The sequence below is a fragment of the Macrobrachium rosenbergii genome, chromosome 55 (assembly GCF_040412425.1).
Source record: "Macrobrachium rosenbergii isolate ZJJX-2024 chromosome 55, ASM4041242v1, whole genome shotgun sequence".
Classification (NCBI taxonomy): Eukaryota; Metazoa; Arthropoda; class Malacostraca; order Decapoda; family Palaemonidae; genus Macrobrachium; species Macrobrachium rosenbergii.
The window spans coordinates 73,122,663-73,144,518 of record NC_089795.1 but is presented as its reverse complement, the minus strand read 5'-3'; the positions used below and the strand labels follow the sequence as shown (position 1 = coordinate 73,144,518).

General features: G+C 36.6%; 1 protein-coding gene across 1 annotated transcript in view; it reads right to left on the bottom strand.

Annotated features, from left to right (window-relative positions):
- The window catches only part of barc (RRM1_TatSF1_like and RRM2_TatSF1_like domain-containing protein barc), a 364,827-nt gene that overhangs the window by 171,856 nt on the left and 171,115 nt on the right, over nt 1-21,856 (bottom strand). Inside the window, exon 2 of the mRNA XM_067098896.1 lies at nt 15,457-15,530. The gene's annotated coding sequence lies outside the window, so the exon portion shown is untranslated. The remainder of the gene's footprint in view (nt 1-15,456; nt 15,531-21,856) is intronic.

The window sequence follows — 21,856 nt, the reverse complement described above, 5'->3', positions numbered from 1 at the left end:
GAGGAACTTCATTATAGATTTCATTCGTTTAAAATAATAATAATAATAATAATAATAATAATAATAATAATAATAATAATAACAACAAAAGGAGCATTAATAATAATAATATAATAATAATAATAATAATAATAATAATAATAATAATAATAATAATAATAATAATAATCTGTTCCGCCTCTCCAGCCGTACAGAAAAACCACAGGTATTCGGAGAACTCGAGAGGAGCTTTTGATGGGAAATGCTGGAGGGGAAAAGTGAGGAAAAATTCATCTTTACTGTCGCCATTGAAAATAATAGGAACGGAATTTACAAGTACGTCACTCTCGGACCAAATTGAGTTGTGTGTGTGTGTGTGTGTGTGTGTGTGTGTGTGTGTGTGAGAGAGAGAGAGAGAGAGAGAGAGAGAGAGAGAGAGAGAGAGAGAGAGAGAGAGAGAGAGAGGTGAAGTATGAAATTTGAATTTAGTATCTACTTCCCAGATTATTACTACTGGCATTTATTATTATTTCTATTGCTAAAAACAATTAAACTTTTGCAACAAATAAACCGTGCAGTCAACAGCTTAAAAATTATATAAATCCAGGTTTCACTTATAATAATAATAATAATAATAATAATAATAATAATAATAATATAATAATAATTTTCTTCTTCTTCTTCTTCTTTTAACGTACTTTTTTCTCATTTTTGTATGGGGTAAGCACGATGCCTTCTTTTGAAGGACGTTTTGATTTGGCTTTGGGGTAGACCTATGGTCTCGATCGGCTGCCCTGCCTGACATCGCTTAGACCCCGGTAGCGTATGTTTCATGTATCATACCCGACCCAACGCCCTTTCTTCCCAGCAGCGAGAAGTTATTGCGCGGGTATGGCGAGAGTTCGAGACGTGTGAGATGTTTGTTATGTTTTTTAGAAGGTGTTGTAGTGGCTTCGTTTTGTGTGTGTATTTAGTCTGTAACATCCATTTGCTTTCAGCCAAACCTATCCATTGATTACATATATAATCCCGGGATGTGTCTACACGGATAGCAAAGATGTCTGCCTCTCTGATCAGTCGGCTGCGGATTTGAACCCGCGCCACAGACCTAAGTCAAGCTGCCATAATCGACTGAGCCATCGAGGTTCAATAGCGTAATAATAATAATAATAATAATATAATAATAATAATAATAATAATAATAATCTGTACGGAAGAACAGATAGAACAATTAAAGAGAGCCAAAAAGACTGCAGGTAATATAACATCATAACCCAATAAAATTAAAATTAACGGCTGCTTTTGCAATGTTTATCATTGCGCTAATGACCAAATTTTAAACTTAGGAAACTGCATAATGCATTAATCCTTCCAGCAAATTCAGTCATTCAAGCCCTTATCATTCTTTATCCTACCTCAGGCACCATCACCGTCACAGTAGATTAACCACAAAGAGCGCATTTCAAGGTCATGGGCACAGTGAATGTTGCAGAATACAGGCCCAAGTCGTTTCTCTCCCGTGGGGTCGATCATGGTTCTCTTACTAGTGAGGCGAGGTCGTTAACCACTGAGCCGTGGAACCACAGGGGGAAGAAGTGTATTGCACAATATACGGAAGACTTCAGCAACAGGTGAAAAGAGCTACACATGGGATTTACTAATACCCTTACAGTATTACCTTTTCTTGAAACATCTGATACAATCAATTTTATCAATTCCAAAAATATATTGCCACAGCTCAATAATCCAAAAGGAAGCAGTTAAAATATACCACACACCGAAGTATATATATTTGCACTTTAAAACTATAAACTGCAACACGACGACAAATCCGAGAGAAGCCCGACATATCAACAAAGTCATGTAGAAAAGAGCATGTGAGCATTAGGAAGCGTTCCTCTGGAAACGAGGTCACTCGATCATCGGAATGAGTTGCAACGGATTACCCTCGGGACTCTCCCAGGCTGTATTGTATGAGAACCTTTTCTGGCTTCTTTTTGAATTCGCCCGACGAACTTTGCAACTTGTATTCTGTATGTATTTATGTATAATTATATATATATATATATATATATATATATATATATATATATATATATGTATGTATATATAGTATATATTGTATATGAATGTATATATTTTTTTTCTAGCAAAACTTGAGTCTCAGGTGTTTTAAATTTTTTAATAAAAACAGCAACGATTAAGTACCACGTACCTCTGGATTACAGCGACCTCAAGGAATAAATAGTTCCAAATTACAATTGTAGCAATTATCGATCATTTCTTACACCAAAAGCTGCGATGTGAAGAAAATGAGTAATTATACTTCTTAAGCATCTACAGTTTAACAATAGAATGTTGGGTGCAGGTAACAAGAGCAAAGGTTAGTCAAGTAATGAAAAAATAAGAGCGCAAAAGAAAGAAATGTAAATCGAGAATGTCCCACGCCAAGCAACAAACAAAACGGAAACTACCTGAGGTGATATTGCGGAAAAAAGCGACTTCTATTCGGGAGGCAAAACTCATTCCTGCCACACTGTTCCATTTCAAAAGCTGCAAGACAAGTTTTATTCTTGGCATCCTTTCGTATTTACTGAGACCAGGTCTCCTTTCCTTAGCTGGCTAGAGTTTGCTTTTTCCCTCAAAACCTCCCGGGCGAAATTGTTCTCCAAACAGACGCGCTTAGGGAAAAGAAAAGACTTTGTTCTGGACAGATTTCGAAGCTGCCAACATTTCTCTCCAGATTTCCCTTCCCTCCGTCTCTGGCTGTTCCCGCAAATAAGCAGGTTTCTTGTCCAAACAAAATTCACATTTATTCTTTTTTGGATTATTAGTGGAAATTACAAAATCATGATCTGTTCAAGATACCAAAAATTGTCAAGTTTTACGGCATAACTCCTTGGTTTCTGTTTGAAGCCAATTCATAAGGTTAGCTTGAAATGTTCCAACTTCTAAGGCCGGGTATTCACGATTAGGTTTACTTGTCAGTTACCTGCGGCAGCTCGACGGATGAGCGTCCACATGAAAAGAGAACTGCTAGCCGGGCTGGCAACTAGAGGTCATCGTCTTCAGTTCTCGCCTTGCCTTCGTCGTGGCAACAATACATGGCACCGATGGACACTCCGCTGGCTGTATAGGCTAGCTGCTGCGGCAATTCACTTAATATTAGGAAAGAAGCCACAAGGCGTAACAGAGTATGGTCTAAATATTGCCTATTAAAGAAAGATGTCTATTCTCATACAATATAAATGAATTAGTTTAAATTAGAACTGGGGGCTAGTTCAGTTATTTATGAAATGAACCTTGAAGCCTACTTTCTTTAGTAACACCTTTCATAAAAAGGTAGGACACTTGCCTAGGCTTATACCAATCTGTCAGTATCACATGGAAATATATTTTTGTTTATTTTTTATTACATGATTTGGACACACATCGATCTACAAATAGCGCCGCAGGGTCTAACAATGAAATAAATGAGGCTTATACATAGTTCATTCATATTCTGGTCCGAGCGGCTGAGATCTTTCCCAGGCAAAATCCAGCTGCGAACTGTCACAAAATCGTTGCTTACCCGTCCGTACTTGCAGTCACCTGCCAGTCGGTCGGAAGAACTTAGGTAATTCCATCAGTTCTTCCGTTCTGCTGAGTGGACTGGTTCCGGCCATAAACTGTCGTCTATAGGTGAGTTTTAACGTCAGATTCGTGAACTGACAGAAGAACTGACAGGTAAACCAGACAATGAATATCCGGCCTAAGGTAGCAGGAACGTTTTTCGTGTTTTCAGTCATTTTTCTTCTCTCAAAGTTATTCCGACCTTTTACATTTGATGTTACCTTTTCATTCTTGCATCAGAACTCCTAGATTTATTCTTTCGTGAGGGACTGCGAGTTAAGAATTGAGATAAAAGTATACATGCATACATACACACATATATTTCTGGATGTGCTCGCCAGCCCAGTGACCTCCTCCAACTTGACTGCAACCCACTATACTCGCTTAATTACTATATACGTAATTCATACTTATGTCAAAAGAAGGATCATGGGATTTAAAAGGAGCCCACACACTCACGCACTCGTGCATACATACATACAGATACATACACAGGCACACACACATACATACATACATACATGTATATAAAAATATATATTTTATATTATATATATATATATATATATATATATATATATATATATATATATATATATGCATATATATATATATGTGATTGTATTTCAGAATCAGTTATATCTATACCTTCCAATAGCCCATTTCAACAAACGCATTACTAGCTGTGATGAAATATAATGCCGCTAAAGAGGCAAACGTTTGACGTCATTCATCAGAGTCAAGAAACATCCGACAATTTCAAAGCCTTTTTTACTCTTTCCGGCGTATTCCTTTAAAGGTTATGCTGTACCGCGATTAACAGCTTTTAATCGTGAGATGATTCGACATCACATTATCAATAAGAATTATAAAGCTTCGAATTCATTTTGAAAGTTTAATCTGTACTTTAGGAATTCTTTAGATTAACCGCAGACGCTTTAATAAATGTTTTAAAAATAATGACACCTGTGTCATTTAGGTGGTAATGATTTATTTAATACAGAACCAAAGTAATGTTTTTAAATGCGACGGAAGATAAAAGTTGTTGAAGAGAAAAGCGGAGTTAACGGACTTGCTGGCTAAGTTATTTCGAGAAAACGTTCAAAGAATTCAAGAGTGTTCAGCAAATAATATGTGATGGGAAACTGTAAGACGATGATGCTGAAATGGCTTCGGGTTACCTCCACAGCACTGACTTCGTATGGAAAATTATTACGCTGCCGCAGAAGAAACACGAAACCCCTGTTCCTTTCCATCCCAAGCTTAAAAATAATAATGAAAATATGGAAGGAAATACAAGCGCTAGTTAAATCCGAAGAACATGAGATGTCTACAGTTGAAAGCATTTTAATAAAATAAAATGCGAGTTATACTTCTGACTCATGAAAAAACAATAGCTTTTTTTTTTTGACGACCCACGTACAGAATAAGGTTGGTTAAAAGTTACGGATGATAATAAAAAGGTCAACAAAGGCTGTGAAAAGAGTTTACAAAACTAATTCACTGACAAATAAAAGTCAAGATGCAGTATGATTTTACAAAGCAGAAACGTCTGATATTTCATGAATTTATGTAATCAAGGCAAAATAAAGAAGATATCGTGTCATAAAAACTCTGAGCCAGCAGCGAAAAATAATGTCTCTTAAAAAGGAAAAAGGAAGTGTCCTACGTTATTCATGCGTGTGATTTTGTCTGTCTAAACTCAGAGCGTTACGGTAATTTGCAGCTTCAAACGGAAACTTAGGTGTTTTAAACTTACTTGCCGTCACGTGCGTTACAGAGTAATTGTTCAAGAAATTCCAAAAATGCCAAGGCATCAATGTATCATTTGAGAGATTTGTTTTTATATGCGATGAAACCTCTTTTCAAAGTTACTAATGATGACCCTTCAATTTTTTTATTAAAGGCCAGATAAATTTGGTAAAAAAAAAACAAAGAGACTTACAAACAATAAGTTTGGAAAAGGTCGAAGAAATATGGGCATGACATTTCCAAGTATACCTTGGAAGATATACTTCTCTTTAAAATACTCGTATGTTCATCTGTCACAAAGGATTTGAAAACAGCTTAATTATTTTCTAAATGCATTAATTACTGTGAGAGAAAAAATGTAAAGTATCGTTTTTATCGCTTGGCATACTCGCTTACTGATTTCGCTTGAAAAACACTGCTATCAAGGAGGTTCTGGTTAACAAGTTAAAATGAAACCGATATTCATTGGATAATAAGGACCTCCAAGGTGCAAGATGTAGTCAAGCTACAGCAAGCAATGAGTTTGAAAACATTTTCTCCTTCAGTTTAATCACTGGAAGTCTGCGAATGAAGTACAGCAGACAAGAAGTGGGATGAAGAATGAACAGCAAATCAAAAGGAACATCAACCACCTACAATACTTTTATGGTCTAACAATTTGAAGGAGCAAAAAATAATAAGCCTCGAAGGACGGAGAATATCTTATAAATGGTTCAATCGGATGAGGTGACGTTAACCTCGTCGAAGCACAAGCTTTTTCACATGTTGGAGGTTTATATTTTGATAGAAAACTGATTCGCTCATACATGCTACTTTTATGACATCTCGCACTCTCTTCCCATCTGCGACCTTTTACATTTACTGGCAACCTAGTAACTTGTTTAACTGCTTAGGCTAACACCATCCTCGACTGGGAATCGAACCAAGAACCTCTACTAAAGAGAGCGTGTTACTGCTTATACAATCAGGCTCATTCACATACCAATAACCTACAAGAGGGAGAGAGAGAGAGACCTTCTAATTAAGATGTGACCAATTCACCGAGTAAATAATGAGATGTTTATAAGAGGAAATACTTGATGGTTTCATGTTTCCATCTACGCTCCATATAACCACTGCATTTTTTTGCATCGATAAATACAACACTGTAGAATCTTATTTTTTCGGTAGAGGCAACCTTGGTAATTCCTGGCATAAAAATGTAAATTAATTTTACTTAGTTTTAACGGGAAGTACATGATAAGATGATTACCTTGGCTTCGGCCCTGTGAAAATGTGGCTGGGTAAATTGTAAACCTCCTGAATGTGCTATTTTTGAGGGGTCACTGAAGACAGAGATACAAATGGCCCAATCCCCACCATCTCCCCCACCCTCCAAACAAGAGACAAATAAAAGAATTTTTATAAGGGTTCAAATAAAAAAAATGCTCAACACATAAACCACGGCTCAAAGTTGAACAATGCAACTGCAAAACACTATAAAATACTGTATTTTTTACAATAAAAATAATTACTTAAGTGAAAAAGAATAAGATTCGAAGCCTTCATGCACAAGAGCACTTACATACCGACGTGGTTTGTACTCAGATGCCATGTTTTAGTTGCTAGTATTAAGATTTAATTTTAGAGGAACAAATAGTCGAGTTCAAATTCTCGTTATCCATAGCCTGGAAGTAGGAACATAACGCTTTCACGTGACATTCCACATCACTCACACTGAAAGAAGAGAGAAAGAGTGAATTTGCACATAGACAGATACTGAACTCGGATGGCTGGGCGGCTCCTCTGCGTTGCCCGCGAGCTGTGTAAACGTCAGTCGTATTTCTATCACATTTGCATAAAGTCTACGACATCCGGAACCTCATTCCAACCTTTTTTTTTTCGGGAAAACAGACGATGCAGAGATAAGTCCAAGGATGAGTGAACAGGAAAGAAATATACAACAGATCAAATGTTATCTTTTCAGAATTCATGAATACCTTTTACGTAATGCCAGAAAGCGATTTTCGACTAGCGAACGTACCTACAAACACGTAAGCTGCGCAGATATAAACAGTAGTAATGATATCTTTAACAGAGCCAATTAGAAACTTTTTAAAATTCATCAAATAACAACAAAATCATCCTAATAATACTGACAAGTGACATGGACGAAAATGCCGCAAAAAAAGCTACAAAAGAAGAGTATACTCCAATGTCATTACCTCAAGGTAATTACATTATGCTGTTACAACTTAACAGCATATTGTAATTAAATAAGAACACAGGAAAAAAATCTAGATTTATAACAGCATATCGAATGACCATCTAGAATAGTAAAGGGTCTGCTACAAAGAGTATCACCAGCATTAGGGAAACATACCCAGTAGATTTTAAACGTGGTACTCTCCTTCAACTGTCCATTCCCCATGACACAAACTTGATTATAATTTCTGCATGTACTTTTCAAACATCGAATTCCTTTTGTTTTTGTTTTAATGTCTGGTAATGAACAAAATTCTGGTGACTTATGGAGACTGTAGTTGACTGGATTATCGGATTCAAGTAACAATATTAATTTAACAAATATTAATTTCTAAGGAAACTTAAGACTTTTTCGAGTTGGTCTCAGCTAATGCGAAGAGGATCCCGTAAGAATGAGGTCAGACTATTACGTTACTCTTTACAAAGGAGTTCTTAGTCATATGAAGTTTATTGTCTAAACAGCCTGAGAACAACAATAGGCAAACAAAGGCTTGGGATGAGAGAGGTTGATGAAAGAAGTTCTATATTTCCCCTTCCCTTCAATCAACACCTCAGTGATAATGTCATATGGGTACAAAACCCATTATCACTTACGGAAAGTTTAGCACAAAAAAGTGAATGAGTCACCGTGAAGACCGATTTAGTCGAAGAGCCTTACACAGAAAGCTACAACAGGAGAGGAAGGAGGAATATTAGATGAGGTTGTAGAAGGTTGCCGTTAAAGGGCTTTTAAAAGAAGTGACTTAATGGTAGCAAGTTATCTGGCGTCACAACTAACAGGGTTGCTGCCTCCACTAGAGGAAATGTGAAGAATGAAATTCTAAGGGGTAATGACTGCTTGCTATAAAAGTCAGTCCGAAACTCGTGAAATGTGTTCATAAGTCAGATATTAAAAAAAGGGGGGATACAATTCCATCAATTTTGGAGATTCAAGGTCTATGAGTCTTGTGAAAGGTGTGATTGATTGACTGATTATGAAATTCAGGATTTGAAGACCAAGTGCCGGAACCCATCAGGATTATTCAGCGCAGCGATGAAGGTGACGTGTTACTTAAGTGCACATTCCACATTTCGGTCCGAAACGAGAGACTGGGTGGAAGGCCGATAAGTCAGTACAGGCGTCACTTGGCATTTGCGACGAGAGACGAGATTAGAGGGGGAGGTGACTGGTGGAGCTCATGTACATACATAATACACATATATATTTTTTCGTTTTTGTTCATCATGCACCTTTTTCCATTTCAGAGAAGCTGCACTAAAAAAAGTTGATTCTCAGCAAGTTTCTTTAATTGAAATCAGTTTCGTGTTCTTTTTTTTGACTAACCGACGTTATTAGTACCCATTCACAGCTGGGTCGAAAGATGGAATGTAGCCAGTATTGAATCCTATAGCTTCTTAATGCAAACCCAGTGCCCTATCCCTATCCATTTAACACTTAGAGATCTGAATACACCTATGAGATCAATTTTACTCTGAAATAAAGCATAAACCAAGATATCCCGATGAGGCATCAAAATTATTATATATAATAATTACATACAAGCTGATTTCAAACTTTGGAATAAATGTTGGTCAAAATGCCGCAGTTTGTCCAAATGTTATGAATATGTAACTGACATTAATTGCGAGTTCCCGCGGGAGCTGGCATGTTTTCCCTTTACCTTAAAATATGTATGTGGAAAGTTTATCATTATGCAAATTGCGTCGTTCTCTCTCTTTCTCCACCACTGTCACACACGTACACCTTTTGGAGCTGGTGCAGGATGAACTTTTTCTTTTACTCTCTCCACACACACACATTATATATATATATATATATATATATATATATATATATATATATATATATATATATATATATATATATACATATATACAAACACATATACAAACATACATGCGCACAGACACACGTATATATATAAATATATGTGTATGTCTCTCTCTCTCTCACTCTCTCTCTTTTCTCTCTCTCTCTATATATATATATATATATATATACTCATCTCTCTATATATATATATATATATATATATATATATACTATATATATATATATATATATATATATATATATTCAAATGTATGACTTTGTCACTTATTAACTCTTTCTTCTTTTAATATGAATATTAAGTTGCAAATATCGTTTAATATCAATTCACTATACCTCAGGACTAACTTACAACCAAAGAGAACTATAAAATTGATAAGTGCTTCATCTCCGGCAGGATTCTCTCTTCATGGCTCAATGGTCAAAGCCACTGTCTAAACTAGGCAACGGTTCGAATCCCGCCAAGGAAGATACACTTATGAATTATAATTTCCCTTGGCTGTAATTATTCAAAGGTTGAGTGGATTCGATATCAAACAATATTTGTGGCTTAATATTTGCAATTAATTTATATATATATATATATATATATATATATATATATATATATATATATATATATATAATGTGTAAGAAATATACTCTCCATCAATTTCCTTTTTTGAGGGTTGACTCAGAAGGTGTACTTATGTGATTATGGAGGAGAGAGAGAGAGAGAGAGAGAGAAGAAGAAAGAGAAGAAAGAAGAAAGAGAGAGAATATATATATATATATATATATATATATATATATATATATATATATATATATATATATATATATAATGTGTGTGCAACTGACATTAACTGAGTTCCCACGAGAGCTGGTATGTTTCCCTTTTACCTTAAAATATGGGTGTGGAAAGGTTATCATTACGCAAATTCTCTCTCTCTCTCTCTCTCTCTCTCTCTCTCTCTCTCTCTCTCTCTCTCTCTCTCTCTCTCTCCACCACAATCACACAAGTACAAATACTGAATAACATTCGTGGTGAAGAATCAAACACTACTGAACTTAAAAAGACCTCAAATGCTGAGGGAAAAGGAACTGTACTGCTAAAACCTTTATTTATCTAATCTGAACCCCAGGATATATTTGCTTTGGAAAGCCCTATTTGATGTTGCCGGATGAAGCATAATATCTCTATTTATTTATTACAAATATTCTGGACAGACAAATACGGACTGATGACATCAAAGGCTTTCAAAGGACGATTCTTCCTTGATTTGCTGTCCGCCTGATTCACTGTCACTGTTACGTTTGGTACACGGGACGACATTTTCCTCATCAATACCAACTCATGCGCTTCGTTATTATCTAGATAACGAAACCCTTGTTTTGGTCTCTGCGAGCTGGAAATATGAATTCAGAAAAATCCAGAGCTCTGTATATATGATAATGGGATAGCAAGAGTTAAAGTGTTATGTATCTTCTTGATTTATATTACAAACTCGGTAATTTTTCTCACCATACGCCAGGTAAGGTTGTAATTTTTCTCACCATACGCCAGGTAAGGTTAAGTAAAAGAATTATTTGAATTTGGATCCTCGTTTGGTTTTTAAATATATTTCTGATATTACTCTGACAATGGCAGGTTGTCTTGCAGAGTATTTGTAGAGATAGAATTATCAACCTTGTACTGCAATACTTCCAAGAAAGAATAGTTTTTTAAAGGAACCGAAGCCTTGTGGAAACTCGATAACAGCAGATATCCCAAAACAATGTGATATACGAAGCACAGAACCGAAAGAAAAATAGTTTACTGAGTCGACATGAGGTAGATGTTGCTTTGATATTAAAGAGGACAACTGAGAGACACAATTGTGTAACCCCATTTCAGAAAATCCAGCAGATGTGCCAGTGTACGATATTTGGTTGCGATAAATAGCTTTCCTTTCCTCTTCTCTTCAACATCAAGAGACTAAACGCTCAATTCTGAAAACTCAGAATTTAGGATCGTTCCTTGCACACAAACAAAAATTTCCGTATTCATGAAAAAAGACTTCCAAACTTCACACATCCCAAAAGTTGAAGCAGAGAATATGGAAAACCTGCGGCGTCTTTTTCCCAGGACCTTCATATATTTATCCGGTGCACCGCCCCACCAGATAATGTCCACAGCTTTTCTCATGTCTATAAGATAGAGAAGAAACACCAAAAGCGCGTTTCCAGGAACTGTAGTCTTAGTTTCCTCGCAATGAAAGGCCGTGTGCGAGCCTCATAAAAGTTCCGATTTTGGTAAATTTGTGTTTGTGGCTACAGCAAACGCCACTAGAGAAATAAACATTTCAACTAAGCAATCTACGACGTTTCTGCATATTTAGAGGCTATCTTTTTAGCTGACCAGTGGGAAGGCCCATAAAAATAGTGAGGTTGGAGGGCAGGGGTTAAGACCAATTCCACGTCTCTTCCGACAAACTTTTCATGATGATAATGATGATGATGATGATAATGCAACGACTGTAAAATTCTAATAGTATAATGCATAGTAAAGCATATTTGCTTTTAACACAAAACTGAAATAAAAGCAAGATGGATATCAGGAGAAAAGGACTTCTGAAACGGAACTCTGACATACGAAGTAGTATTATACCTTAAATAAAGTGACGTAGCGTTTCAATACCTCCAGTTCGAAAAGTTGTAAATATGTGAGAGAGAGAGAGAGAGAGAGAGAGAGAGAGAGAGAGAGAGAGAGAGAGAGAGAGAGAGAGAGAAAGAACAAATAACTGGATTATTTTGTCTTTAATTTTTCTATGACTTTCGTTTTGATAACAAAACAGGAAAAATAAATGACACACGCTAAAAGCCTCTACCCATTCTGTTCATTTTCTCTTCATTTTGTGATGGAGGATCCGAACCCTGACATTTCAATGTCGATGTCATTTCACTTAGTTCTTATGACATTCACTTGCATCCATTCGGACACATAAGCCAATGGTCTTTGGCGTTTCACAAAAGCACAGAATAAGAACAAATATACAAGTTTGTTTCTGTTGATATTGAAGCCATTCTCTATTCTGAGTTCATTTTCCAAAACGATCTATATTTAGCAAATTAATTTCCATTGTCTGATTACGGAGCTTTTTTGCTTCATACGTTTTTAATGGAAGCACGAAACAATAACATGATTCCGGAGTGAAATATTCAGGTCACTGATCGAGGTGATATTTCATTATTAACTAAATGCAATCTGCTAATGCTATGCTTTCAATAAAATATCTTTAAATCTACTGAAGCTGGAACAGAACTCCTGATGTGACACTGACATGCCCGGTCTCTATTCCTGATCAAAAGGAACAGAATAAAATGGAGCATTAAAGGAAACGACACTACTGATGTGTCAGTTTTCCCTCCGTCTCCAACATACAATATACAATGAAAGCCGCCAGGTATTATTAGCGAGATACAGTTTGAAAAAAAAAATTATATATATGTATATATATTTATATATATATATGAATAAAAAAATGAAAAAGGGATTTATCGAAGGCACAGTAAAGTCTTTGTGACAAAGTTGTCGTAACACTGGGAGGCATTGTTCTTTCCAAAGCTAACCTAGAATTATTTTTTTTTATTTATTACATACACTTATCTATCTTATTGACTTAAGGCTAAAATGGATGCTTTGAAGCTTACTAAGGTCAAGACAGCTTCTGTGACCTACTCGGAGCCACATTTTCATGTGGTATTTTTAGACATCTTTTCATGTGACGGGCTAGAGAGACCTAAACTTGCATAATAATATGGAGATTTCCACAATTATGACTCTCTCTCTCTCTCTCTCTCTCTCTCTCTCTCTCTCTCTCTCTCTCTCTCTCTCTCTCTCTCTCTCTCTCTTTGCTGGAAACTGTGATATTTTGTACAGAAAGAAACCAAGTTTAGTGTTAGAACAATGATACCTGCATTTCGTCTCATAACACCTTATTAATATGGAGATTTCCACAATTATGACTCTCTCTCTCTCTCTCTCTCTTTTGCTAGAAACTGTGATATTTTGTACAGAAAGAAACCAAGGTTAGTGTTAGAACAATGATACCTGAATTTCGTCTCATAACACCTTATCAAACTGCAAGACTCGTAATATTCGAAAAACAATTCAAAACGTTACCATGGTCTCATAAAGTTTTTAATTCCAAATACAGTTATCAGACTCAAATCCTTCCAAATTAGGCTATTTTCTTGACACCCTATATAGGGGGTAACTCAATAGGGGGTAACTCAAGAAAAACAAGGAATAGCACAAGATCAGGCCCAAGAATCATCCAAATACATACAAAGGGCAATAGACGGAACCAAGCGTAGGATGTGCAATGTAAAAGAGGGGACTAAAAACTATATAGTCTATACAAGAAATATCAGACAGCATGCAAAGGCCAGTGGGACGAACACCAACCGGAGGGAGTAATGAAATACAAGCAGGCGAACTTGATGTAAGACTACAGTATCAGGACGGTCAAGGTGATACAAGCTTTTCGACCAGGTCTGACTCTGATCGACGAAACCAAAACCAAAGTATCATTTACAGAGAGACAGCAAACAAAAAAGTACCAAGACTTGCAGAGTGAACTGAAAAGGCCAAGGGATATGCTATTGGAGGTAGTGCCCATAACCATCGAAGCTCTAAGAACAATACCAAAATCTCTGTAGAGAAATTTAAACATAAATTGGAAGCCAAAGTAACTCCAGGACTCATTCATGAGAGTGTGCTATTAGAAACAGCACACGTCGTAGGAATAGTGACGGACTCCTAAGGAAACAGGATGCAACCGGAACCCCACACTATAAACCACCCGTCTGGATAGACAGTGATAGCCAATAATAATAATAATAATAATAATAATAATAATAATAATAATATAATAATATATATTTGATTTTCAAGTATATCGAAAAGAATTGTAAGCCAACATACTGTAAAATATCGCTATCCATTATTATTAATCAATTTTCTGGAACAGACACAAGGGAAAATAATTTTACCGTCAATCATTTCACCGTTAACCCTCAGGTGACGGAATTCCCACAAGTGAAAATTGAAAATAACACCAAAAAACAAAAAGTTTATAAAATTCAAACAAACTGATCAGTAAATCATTGCATGCTAAAATGTAATACAATCTCAAATCATAAATGGCCGAAAAAGAAGAACGCGTATCAGAATGTAACAAGAAGTAAAGGACTTAAAACCTACTGTCAATTTCAGGGACAGCGAATCATCGTTTTTCTTAAATATCTTTCAAACTAATTATTTGATCGGAATGGTACTTTAACACAGTGTACAAGACACCTCCAGCTAACGTTTGGTAATATAGTGCATTGTCAAATGGTGTAAGTTAAGGCGTTTATTCTTGACTTTTAAAGACAAAGCCGCATGAGTCAGCAGGTCTAACCTACGCAATCGAACGTCCGCTATCCCACAGACAGAAAGGAGGAAGGGGGGGGGGCGGAAATGGGGAGGCCAGGAAAGTGGGTTGAGGCAGAAATGAGGAGGGGGAAGGGAGAGGGAGGGACGGGATGGGGATAAACGACGTTGGAATGCATAGTTTGGCGACGCTTGGCAACCCCATGTAAGTCAAGAGTAAACGTCTTAACCGAAACCACTTGACAATGCACTATATTACCAAAAATTAGCGGGAGGTGTCTTGTACACTGGGTCAAGTTACCATTTCGATCAAATACTTAGTTTGAAAGATATTTGAGAAAAACGATGACTCGCGGTCCCTTTAATGGAGAGTAGACTACTGTATGTCGGACCAATAACGGTAGGGTACTTCCATGGTTTGGGTCTGAATAACAGAAAACGAGGCTTGAGTGTCAAGGAAGGTTGCCCGGAATTTGTACAGTAATAAAACAAACCCTTCTAGTAACGAACTGGAGCCTTCACCTACAAATGATCTGCTGTATGTATGTATGTATGTATGTATGTATGTATGTATTCTAATTATTTAACAATATTCAATGTTAAGGACAACCAATAAATATATAATTTTACAAATACTCACCCTCCAGCGAAACAACAGCATGAGCCGGTAGGAATTTGGTTATGCACTGGTTCCAGTTGACTTTTCTTCTGGTCCTGTTTGAAAATAAAACATGAAAAAAGGTTGCTCAAAAACTGTTATTAACGGATAATTACAAAATTTTCCAACGTTACATTTTACATCACTCGCTAGTTAAGTAAATATTTGTATATAGTCTTAACGTGCATCTATGTTGATTCAATCTCCGTTATGCCCCTTTGGACACCAAAAGAGTTGAAGACCCAGGACTACCTGGATGAAAACTATGAGAAGAGAGGCTGGAGATGATTTAAGATTTGCAGAAGATAAAGCAAAGGAAAGATATGAGCGGCGGAATTGCACTGAGGCCCTTTGCTTTTCGCGACGATAAAAATGATTGTGAATTATGTAAAATCCTAAGGGTAGCAACGTCTTCATGTGTAGAATACTAATTTTATAATACTATCATAAGTTTAATAAAGTGAAGAGAAGCATAACAAAACATATAGATAAAAACGGTAAACTCAAGAAGGGTGTGTTACTAAAGGTTGTCACAACAGCCAATGAATGAAGGAAATGATGCAGGGATGAATAACATGAAGAGGAAAAGAAGCTGCCACCTTGATGCATCCCAATGCATTTAGTCTTGGTAGATTATTACTATCATTTTTATCATTATTAATATAACGCAGTTCGGTTGAAAGGAGAAGTGAACACTGAAGACAGACGGTTAAAAGTTGAGCGAATTTAGGATATAAGGAATCGAGGGGAAAGAAGAAAACGAGAGGGCACCATGAAATGTAGGTAGAGGGGAGCCGTCGGGAAACTTTAGTACCATCTATAATGATTTTTCTTTTTAGACCAACAAATGTGTCATATGAGCCTACTTCTGAATAGATCAAATATCATACTTGGAGTAAGCAAGGGTTTGGCGTATTATTTTTATTGGAAGCCTTTCCCTGATCCATTTGGTAAAAGATTTGTAACCACGGGGAAAAATGCGTAGACATTCCAGTAAACAATTTGAGGGCGTTTCAACTCATGGAGAGCTCAGACAAGGCGTTTTCGAACTCTGAAGTAGAATATCGTCTCCGACAACCAGCGCATTACAGACATCTATTTCCGTTATGAAGAGTTTAAAAGCAATTTTTAGCAAAATATGAAAAATCTCGTCTCTTTCTCGTGGAAAGTTATTGTTTCCTTTACCTCCAAAATGTTGAGAGCAAGAAAATGGATGAACGAGGAAAACTTTCAGAGATCGTGTAAGCTCCTGTGGATGGCGTAAAAAAATTCTCGGACGAAATATCTCAAAACTTACCCGGAAGACAAATCTTTTATTTATTCATTACTTTCACTTTGGCTCTCGCACTGCTTATTTTCCCGTATCTTTGGTAGATATATTAAATGCATCTGCGAGCACAGGAAGGTTAACAGCCTTTGTATTCTAACAAAGAAACCACGGCGGGTTTCACCTTTCTGTTTGATTACTTGTTGTTTTCGTTTTGTTGTCTGCCAAAATGAACGGAAAGGGAAACTAATTTCTTGTATTTCGCCAACAATTGAAAAAACAATAGGAAATAAAGGGGTACCGAAAAATAGAAGCTTAACGCTGCAGGAACCTTTTTTAGTATCGCTTTATATTTTTTTTGTAGTGGTAGCCCTACATTTTTATTTGATTACAAAGCAACACAAATAGTTATAAAGTTAACTTAATAACCGACGCCTGAGGCAGGCTAAATTTGAATTGGCGGATACAGATAGGCGTTTCATTCACGGCATAAATCACAAAAACTGAATAGCATCAAATGTTGTTATAGGGAGAATGTTTTTTTATATATATATATCCCTGACCCCTTGAAATATTGCCATAAGGCTTAATCGGCTAAGGTCCTGTACGATTTCTCTCAATAACCCAATATCCAGTTTTCCACCTAATTTCGTAATATTTATTGTTGTTAGTAGGCGAACATCACAACGTTTCCAAGATCTCCCGTGGGGTTCTTCCCGGAGCTTCTCATTATTTAAGCATTCGTCACTTACCTATTAATTACCTACCATATAACGGTGTTTTATACATCCACGCCTCTTGCAGTCGTCAGCTCACAATCAACACGTCGTTCTTAATTAATCTTAATCATTACCCTTCTCTGATTACTAAGGCTGTCCCCGGGGGAAAACGTGTAATAATTCAGTCTGTGCCACCACAAAAGAATCTGCATGCGTCCATTTCTACTGCGCCTTCCAGTAATTCATGATGATAATGAAATCTAACTTCTCTTTGATTATCTCTCTGTACATTCAAACTCAAGAGTTGGGTAGCAGTGAGTGATTACACTGTTTGGATTGCAAGACCTGTTGTTGAAGAGTTCAATGTTCTCTTTCATCGAGTACTTCATTTCATCTTAGTGATTTCAAAGTTTTTACCAATTTTCTTGATGTTCTTTATGACTGGAATAGATCGCCTACAATGCGTCAAACCAAAGAGCCTTATTAAAAAATTCGCTCTCGTCCAGCAAATATCATTTCAGCCACTATTCCACTGCGACAATAGTTAGAAATCCAGCTCCTCCTCCTCTTAGGTAGGCACTATGCATTTGTCAGGATAACTAAACTCACAATTTCGGGCTCCTGTAATTATAACCACCATGAATTTCCTTGCTGTGCAATGCTCCACCTGCGTTTGTACTCCCATACACCTTTTACTTTTCTCTTCCCAGTCCTCTCGTTCCCCTCAGTGGTATGCAAGATATATTTTCACATATTTTTCTTACTCATCCTTCTCTAATATTGAATCCTAAACGGGAACCGTATTAGAGAGTCGTTTAGCCAATCCTCTCTCCTCGTCCTGCCCTCTGCCATCCCAAGTACCATATTGGTTTTAATTACTCACAAATATCTTTTTTTCCAATTGCACACATCATCGCCCTAAAGCTGTTAAATATTATTTGTAAAATGATTGCAGTACACTATTCTTCAGTGAAGTATGAAGTATTTTAATTTGAATACTGGCTGTGACGCAAGACTGAAAATATTTAGTTTGAAAAGGAATATTTTGATTAGCACATAAAGACCAATATTCAAGAAATTACTCTTATTGACATTTCAATCTGTATTACAGAATTGCACCACGGAATGGATATTTCATCTATATTAACTTTTTAATGACATGTTACGATGCCTGAGACATTTCGAGTCAATCTGTCAGCGCCAAATGTTGGAGTTTAGGCATCAAAAAATCTCTAGGCAAAAGCTCGAATTTCTCTCTCCACTTTGACGAAAATCCGTCCCCATTCTCTTTTCAGCGAAGGCTTTTTATTCGCCTTCCAATTTAGTCCTTTAATCCTTTGATGCTCTGTATATTTCCATGTGATTTTTAAATTGGAAGAGCTGGATTAACCTGCCTTTGATCGTTGAACGCTAACAACCAAAGTCAATCAGTTTTCTTGGCCCTTTTCAAATAAGTCTGGTAGAAAACCTGGCCTGAAAGGTTGAAGTGTTTGGGCGGAAAAAAATCGTTAATTCCATAAGCAAGAAGTGAACAGCGTCATCTGATTCTTTCAAAGGACTTCCGTTCCAGGAAGAAGTTCAGGGTTGTACCTCAGTCGAGTTCCCTCCTCCTCTTTCTCTATAGGCAAGAGTGGAAAAGCCTTTGTGAATTGCTAGCTGAGTGTCTTTCAAATTACCACAAGTCTCTCTCTCTCTCTGTCTCTGTCTCTCTCTTATCAATTGTAGATTTACTGTAAAATGTTGATTTGATTGTGGGGGGGGATATAGTAAGATTTCTTTGTAGCTTAAATATTTCTGATAGCTATGTTATCCTTTCCTTCGTGAGCTTGTGCATAAATTCTTTTATAGTGTGATACAGAAACATGAAACATGATGCAACTTTGTAATGTATATGAAACATCAATAAGAATAATTTCTTAATATTGGTCACTATTTGCTAATCAAGCTAGTCCTTTTCCAACTGATATAAATTCAAAATCTTTCGTAGCATAAATGTTTGGTTTTCCTGAAAAGGAATCCAACCAAACTAAACATTCGCATGATTTTCGGGAGAGTTTGCTTACGTACTCAAGTCCGAAAGGTTTGAGTTTGTAAATTTGCATCACAAACAACCTGAACAAATGTTGGGAAGATGTACTTCCTCTTACAGAGCGAGAGAGAAGCGACAGCCGAAGTGTAGAGTACAATGTTAGGATATACACCATGCACCGGAATCGAAATGTGTTCATGTAACACACTCCCATACTCAGTTCTGATGCTAATACAGCGAAAACTTTGTGGTTTTATGAACGAAAAAAAAGGACAGATTCACACTGTTCCGTAATTACGTAGCTCGGGAGGATGTACGTAATTCATCATGTTTACGAGTCCACGCCAGATTTTCCCTTCAGAAGGTTAGACGTGAAATGAGTCTCTCCGGCGTCTCCCTCTCTTATGTTCTACCAAAGTTCCCATATAGTTGAGGCAGTCAATCATTCATTCTGTGTCACTGTTTACTTTTCTTCCTAACAGGCTAACTGTCCCTCACCCCGTCTCACCACATGTACAGTCCATCTCGATCTCGGGGAGATCTATGTTTTCCAGCCGCTAGACGCTGCATCTCGGTAACTTCCTCATTTGCAATATGATCTCACTAGACAAAGACTCATGAATCTTAGCTTTCTGCGGTCTCACCTTTCAAAACCTTCGCCATAAGGATCTGCATAAAATCGATTACAATAAACAGTATCTGATCAAAATTTCAGGAAACCTTATCAGTAAAAGTTGGAAATTTTAAGTCTTCAAAAAAGTGAGTTCCAATACAGTTTGCTAGGGTAACAACTAATAAGGCCAAATATTTCTAATTAATAGGAAAAAATGATACTAAGTTTATTTATTTATCGTCGTGCATAAAGTTAAATTCCAGAAGCCCTTAACAAAAAAATTAATTCTACTCTGTTACTTCTCTGTGCTGACGCACACTGCTTTTCTCACTCATTCAATCCAGTGGCTCTAAGGCCTTTCACCCAATGCTCTTGGCTTCAGACCTCTAAGCGGTGTGTTACAAGTTTTATTTCCGATCGCTTTTAATGCGCTGAATCTTCCTCACTGCCTTGCAGGAAAGGCGTGAATGTTCATTACTTTATTGTTTTTATTTACTTGGAAGATGAAAGAAGGTTATGGGTATGTGATGGACGCTTACAGGTATGTTATCAGGCGACACCAAAGTGATTACCGTTTCCTCGACATATCTGCGATACGTTCTTGGCAGCGCTGAGCTGAAGAACAATATTGGGATGGGATTGTCTTCTAGCTTAAGGAGGATTTCGTCGTGTTTTGTCTCTACTGGTATTTACCGAGAACAACAGAGAGTTTCACTAATGATGATTTATATATAAATTTATGGTACATGATATGCTAATATTTATGCGCGTCATCTGTTACGTTACCTGTACAACAGCGTTTTTAACTTTTCGTTAAATACGTGTATATGCTTCCCATTTTATAGAAATTTGTTTGGCAAGTTTCTGACCATCCTGGATTGTTCCAAAAAAATGTGAGTATAATATTCAATGCTACTGGATGACCTTAAATCACAAGTCTATGTCAATTATAAATCCATAACTAATCAAAAAAAATTTTGGCTTCATGCATGTGACGTTAATAGAGTTTGTATTATTTTAACTTTCCTGAAAATAGCCCGCCAGTATCACATCGAGTTCATGAACGGATTAATGTTCATTTCATCACTTTTAAAGTTTTCGATAACTCGTGGAAACTTACTTAGTAACTTACTGCCTTTGTTTAGTGCATACAAAATTATGCGCATAATAATAATAATAATAATAATAATAATAATAATAATAATAATAATAATAATAATAATAGTGAATACTTAAATTTCCGGTAGCAAAAAAATTTACTTGGCGCGTGATAATTAGGTTTTTAGAAGACAGAAACTGGTGTCCTATGAAACAGCTGATTCGGCTGTTGGAATTTTAATCAAATCTCTCTCCTCTTTCATACTTCTTAGGCCTAATGTTAGAGACCACGCAATTAAGATGAATGAATTCACGTCTAAAGACTGATAAAATTAGGCGCTTTTGATCCGTTCGGCCAAAGAAAACTGTTGCCATTCTTTTGTGCTTAGAACGTTGCCGACATGTTTTTGGTGCTTCTTTTGTTTCCCTCCTCAACTTCACTGAGGAATAGGTATTTTGTCTAGTCAATGAACCTACCTGTGTCTCCTTTCTGGTCCCTTATTTTTTTTTTTGTAAGTTACGCATCTGCAACGTGAATGTCCTAAGGCGTTCATTTCCCTCTCTTGAGAAGCTTTTCCTAGGGTCTTACAATCTTCCAAAATCTTTTTTTTTTTTTATTACGCCCAGGTTTGAGGAGCATATGAAGCTGCCCTTAA